The 6,356-nt window shown below is 41.8% G+C and overlaps 1 long non-coding RNA gene across 1 annotated transcript; it reads right to left on the bottom strand.

Annotated features, from left to right (window-relative positions):
- Positions 1-330: 330 nt before the first annotated feature.
- LOC110340184 lies at positions 331-3,995 on the bottom strand. Its single transcript, XR_002381956.2, has 4 exons — positions 3,431-3,995; positions 2,136-2,315; positions 1,521-1,597; positions 331-855 (listed from the first exon to the last, which is right to left on the bottom strand). It is a non-coding gene; the product is annotated as an uncharacterized LOC110340184 (long non-coding RNA).
- Between the last annotated feature and the right edge of the window lie 2,361 nt (positions 3,996-6,356).

Below are 6,356 nucleotides of genomic sequence, written 5' to 3'. Positions count from 1 at the left end.
TAATGATCCTGGAGACCAGCATGAGTCCTGGTATGTCAATGGGCACTCTAGGTAGTCATTTTCTCCCCTTTGCCAGGAAGTTTCCTTTGGATCAAACATTCTAGCTTTTGTTGAGGATACAGGTCAATGTACTCTTTTCTGTAACTACTTCCTACTAAAATTAGGGCATCATTGTCAGGGCCCAGAAGGGCTGGAATGCTAGTCAAAAGTCAGGAGGGGATTTGGGAATGGTTCATCAGAAGCATCTGGTTCACTGACCCAGCTGAAGGGCCAATGTCACAAGCACTTACCATGTTTTAACCCAGGAAGAATGATGACAGACTCAGTAAGTTGGTTTTGAGTAAGTATTTTACTTTATACTTATATCGGAGCAATATACACACACAAGAGCTAAGTCCTAGGGACCATAGCCACTAGGCTCACAACCTTAAGATTCCTCTGAATTCAAGCTTCGAGTCCACCAAGGTCTCCAGTCTTTGGTGTCTGGTATCAGATAGGGCAGCTCTCAGCTTAGTGGACTGGCTTCTCAGGCAGAGGAGAGTTCCAGGACGTGTCCTTTATACAGTCATGGTGAGCTCTGCTTCTCGGTCCTGAGCTGGTCATTAAATACCTCGCTTATCATACTCTGCCACACGTGCACACTCTCCTTCATTCTTAGCTCTGGTAGTCGGGTAATTGGCCTATGCTCACTTTCCTAATCCCCTTCCAGCCAGGCTTCTCCCTGTCCGTTTATATGCTCCATACAGCCAGGGACCACTCACATCAGCTGGACTGGTCCACATCAGCTTTCAGCAAGTCCAGGGTTCACAGCAGTTTGCAGCAGTTTGTAGTCTGCGGCTATCTCCTGGATGGTGTCTGTCATGGTTCCAGAGAGAAGGACAGAAGTTAAAGATGAGGAACTTAAAGGAAACCTTACATTTCAGAGCTTCCGGGCCCACAGTTCTGATAATTGGGGGAGGGGAGGAGTCCCAAGCTGGGAGAGATCCCACCCTTAAGAAGAGGCAGGTGGGTAACTTAGGCTGTTCACCTGTGAAAGGTGGACCCGAGTCTTACAACTACCTTGAGTTCTTGAAATTTGCATGGATATTTTAGTTTACAAAAAGAGATAGAATTTTCAAGTAGATGATCATTACCGCTGTTTCTAATCTGTGCTTAAATCCACATTGCAGGAAAGGCAGCTAACAGGTGTCTGTAAATCAGCTAGAGTAGACTCAAGCCTTCGAGTCATAGCAAAGTCTGTGGTTTGGGGCTTAAAAGTGTGAAAATTGTTTTCTCTAGCCACAGGGCTGGATATATAGATAGACAGAGATGTTTTAGCCCAACAAGAAGCACCTTTACATTTACACTCAGAAGAGAACCAAAGGAAATTTGAACTTTTGGGTATTTGATTATGATGTAGCCAGTGCTTTGCCAGGGCTAGATTAATAGCTTATCAGAACTCCATTGATTAATGGACTTTTGGAATCTTAGTATAACAATATCATGGGGGGGCGGAAGAAATCTGAAGCACTTTTTATTACCTTAAGTCACTTTCTCATATCTTTACCATGAGACACAGGCGGTTGATTATGGAGAGCAGCCATTGCAAAGCAAGTTCCTTTAAATAAAGAAATCGTAAAAAGTCACACCTGAAATGTGTTTATCCTTTAATATGACTCCTATTAGCCAGGCACACTTTCGGGAGGTCTCAGCAGAAGACCTTGTCACTCTAGAAAAGGCAAGCCCTGATTATTACATATGAAATGAACTAACAGGGTAACCACAGCCTTAGGTAGGAGCCGAGTGCCTTCTACTGCCAAACTGACAAAGAGTTTGCCACCAACTCTATCAGAGATCTGAGAAGGATAAATTATAGCAGAAAAAACCCAACCAAATAAACAAACAAAACAACAACAACAACAACAAAATGGTCTCTGTATCAGTTAAAATGGTTGACTTGCCAGCTACATGATTGGTTACCCTAATAGGATCCTATGGTCTTGATGGCTTCGTTGCAGGGCAAAGGCCATAGGTTTTCATCTGGTAGGCAGGACAGATAGCATTGCATCTTCAGCTGCAATTCAGCCTTCAGCTGCCAGACCCAGAAGGCCTGAGAGGTTTTCCTGTGGAGGTGGAACCTGGGCAAATTGGCCTACCTTGACTTAAGCAGAGTAGGGCAGTCAACCCAACAGTGTCCACAGTTTGTCCACTGCCCTGGAAGCAGGCAAGGCATGGGGCAGTCATTTCCAGTGGTTAGCATCGCCACAATCCAGGTCTGCGCCCCGTCTGTCTTCTTTGGAGACCTTAGGGTTGCCTCCAGGAAGGACATGACATTTCTGTCAATCAATGGAAGATGTTTCCGTTAAACACTTTAAATGCCATATTCAGCAGATCTCTGAAAAGTTTTCAGGACCACATACCAAGTATACCTGATCTTGAACAAACTTCACTTGTTTTTTTGTTGTTTACTTTAGCCATAATCTTGAAAGCATGCAGGAGGCTAAATAAAGCTTATTCGCATAATTATTTACATTAGTACTTAGGGTGACTACAAGTATAATTCTGAGAATATTAAAGACCTTGATGCTTTATGAGATGACTGACTGTTAGCTTGCATGTCTTCATCATCTTTAACAGTTTATAATAAGTTAGTAGCTTTAAAAAATTAGCAATTTGATGGGGGATGTCTTTCTGTATGCTGTGAACATATGTTTCTCTTATTGGTTGATGAGTAAAACTGTTTTGGCCAATGGACAGGCAGGATGCAGCCCGGCAGGGAGTATAGGCAGGGCTACCAGATGAGGAGAATACCGAGAAGAGGAACGCAGGGGGTGAGTGGCAAGGGAGACACCAAGCAGCTGCCGAGGGAGCGAGAGGTCTGAGCATTCCTGGTAAGCCAAGGCCATGTGAAGATACACAAATTAATAGAAATGGGTTAATAATTAAGAGAGAGATAGCCAATAAGAAGCATGAGCCATCAGCCAAACAGTTTATATAGTTAACATAAGTCTCTGTTTTTTATTCGGGACAAAATAGCTATGGGATCGGGCAGGACAAAAACCTCTGTCAATAGAAATTTTTGAACTGAAGCTCTTTTAGTATCAAAATTAAACCTTAAAACATAAATATAGTCTATAGGGAGATGGGGAAGTTTACTTTCCTGGTCTTTTCATAGTATGTCTTAACAGTTTCTGGCATTTAGTATTTGGTGTTCATAGCTGCGACCAAACTCTTTAGCCTTTCATTTATTTTTTAAGTTTACCACTTAAGACATAATAATCTAAAACATTTTGTAAACTATAAGTGTTTCATAGCCTTATAAGTTTAAATATTTAAATAAAATATACAGTTTTTGAATTAAAATTTTTGTAAAACTGTAAAATTATTTTTAAAAAAAGTTTAAAGTCTCTAATATGTTGGCTCCTCCAATATCAAAATTTAAATTAAGTACCTTTTTTACTTCAAGAGGGAGTAAACTGTGCACAGCCGCAGTCTGAACAAGACAAAACCGACATCCAGCAGGGCAAACAACTCAGTGCTCAACGTCTGAGATTCACTCGAGGTCCTGTGGGCTTTCCCAGGAGGCTCAGGTCACCTCTCTGGCCCGGCCCTCCACAGCTCACACTACCTGTCTTCCAGGCCCCAGCCTGGTCCATTTCATTGTGTCTGTCGTTCCTGGAGGCCATCATGTGGCACCAGCATCTCTAAAACTGCTGAGCGTCCTCTTCTGGGGTTGTCTTTCAGAGAGACCATCCACACAGTGCCGAGCTTCCCATGTTCTTCATGACCCCTTCCTGCCTTTGAAATCAATACTACCTGATGACTCTTGTAGCAAGTCTTTCTTTGGACTGCCAGCTCCCAAATAATAACACAGAGATGTCTTGCCAATTATGAAAGCTTAGCCTTGGCTTAGGCCTCTTGAAATGTAAACTGACCCATTTATATTAATCTGTGTTCTGCCACATGGCTTGTTACCTCACCTCAGTACCATGTGTCTGACTTCACATCTCTCTGGCAAATCCCCTGCTTCTCAGGTTCTTCCCAGAGTTCCTATCTCTGCCTGGAAGTCCTGCCTCTCCTCTCTTGCCTGGCTATTGACCATCCAACTCTTTACTAAACCAATCATAGGGTACCTTTAGGCACATATTCACACAGTATGATAAGATATCCCAAGACGGACTCTTACATTACAAAGTTCAGTTGCCAGTATGAGATACATTCTTGTCTATGAATTCATGGAGGTGCAGCTGTAACACCTTATTAAACAAGCATTGTTTTAAAATCTTATCTTTCATAAACCTTGTTTTTATGACTGCTTTTAGTACAGGAATTATACAAAGATCTATCCTAATTTAAAATATCTTGGAGTCCTGCTATTGCCTCCTTGGTTGATTTATACAATGTGGTCACCATTAATCAAGATGGTGGTGAAGTCACATGGCACTTACCCCCCTCTAACCTTAGTAAAGATGGCTGGCAGCCACATTCTTGCTTCCATCCAGATGGGAATCATCACCTAAGATAGCAGCAAGTCATGTGGTGCTTATATCCCAATATGGCATTACATCACATGGTTCCTTTAAGATTACCTATGTAACCAGGGTGTTGGTGGCACAAGCCTTTAATCCCAGTACTTGGGAGGCAGAGGCAGGCAGATCTCTTTGGGTTCGAGACCAGCCTTGTCTACAAGAACTGGTACCAGGACAGACGCCAAAGCCACAGAGAAACCCTGTCTTGAAAAACCAAAAGTGAAGGAAAAAAAGGTTACCTATGTATAGATTTTTAACCATCAATCCCCTGTGTTATCAATCTTAACTTTTTTGTTACAGATTTTGCAGATTTTTAGCCATACCCAATAAACTTACAAATCTTGAGATATAGAAAGTTCATATAATAGTCTTACAAAACTGGACATAAGGTATCTTAGCAAAAGTTTTAGAAAGTTTTTTTTGTTTGTTTTTCGAGACAGGGTTTCTCTGTGGCTTTGGAGCCTGTCCTGGAACTAGCTCTTGTAGACCAGGCTGGTCTTGAACGTACCTTCTATCTACATGTGGCCAAGAACGTCCTGTGCAGTTGGGACAACCAAGATTCTTTACAAGAGCAAAAACGGTTGGTTTGTTATCCTATATGAACATTAGCCCCCAGCATTCTAAGAAGTCATCTTCCTTGGGCAAGTGGGGCTTACAGCTTAGAGGCATTTCTGGTTTTTACATCTCTTAAGCACAGTCATTTAAACCTAAAACATAAGGTTAGCTCTCACAGATTCCCCTGTGGAGACCCATAACAGCATTTTCTGCCCAATCAACTGTCCTGGCTTGGTGAGTTGTCTGCTAGCTTTCTATTAGCATGGCATTGTAAGGAATGTTTGTGTGAATAGATTGAACATATTAAAGAAAAATCTTGTGTGGACATCGTAATTGCCCATGGCCCATGCTGTCTTTACCGACACTGGAACACAACAGGAAGTGGAGCTTCTATTTGTTTTAATAGATACCTGTACAACGCTATCAAAACGTCGGTTCTTTGTTAATGGCTAGGTTAGTTTTTCACATCCCATGGTAGTTTGGATTTGCATTTATCTTAATAAAAATAAATTGGAGAGTGGTGTGTGGTGGTGCACATCTATAATTCCAGGACTTAAGATGTGGAGACAGGAAGATCAAAAAGTCAGGGTCATCCTGGGCTACCTAGCTTATTATAGGGTAGCCAGCTTATTATAGAGCGGCAGGGACAATATCAGATCCTGCCCAAACCACCTCCAAAAAGGAAAGGGTGAGGAGTTGGCCTGGGAATTGTGGCTGCTGGTAAAACACTTGCCTAATACATGTAAAGTTAATCCTTACCACACAATACCAACACAACAAAATCTATTGAGTTTGGTGGTACATGCCTGTAATTCCAGCCATTTGGGAGGTGGAGGTGTGAGGATCAGGAATTCATGGCTAGCCTCGCCTGCACAGTGAGTTTGAGTTTAGTCTGGACTACAAGAGGAGCTGTCTAAAAAATAAATAAATAAGAAAGAAAAAAGGGAAAGAAGAGAAAGAAAGAAAAGGAAAGAAAAAGAAAAAGCAACCATAAAAAGTCACATTCTTTTCATGTTTAAAAGTGGAAGTTGGCCAGCATGGCAGTGCTTGACTTTAATCCCAGCACTCAAGAGTCAGAGGCAAGGGGATTTCTGTGAGTTTGAGGCCAGTCTGGAATATGTAGCAAGTTCCAGGATAGTCAGGGCTACATAGTGAGACCTTGTCTCAAACAAACAAACAAACAAACAAAAACCCAAAAAATGAAAGTGGAAGTCATTTGATGCTAAAGAATCCAATAAAAGCCATTAGAACTATTATTTACATGAGTTCAGCAAAGTTGAGCTGTGTAAGATC

The sequence above is a fragment of the Mesocricetus auratus genome, unplaced genomic scaffold (genome assembly GCF_017639785.1).
Source record: "Mesocricetus auratus isolate SY011 unplaced genomic scaffold, BCM_Maur_2.0 Super-Scaffold_100013, whole genome shotgun sequence".
NCBI lineage: Eukaryota > Metazoa > Chordata > Mammalia > Rodentia > Cricetidae > Mesocricetus > Mesocricetus auratus.
This window is presented reverse-complemented; position numbering and strand designations above follow the sequence as displayed.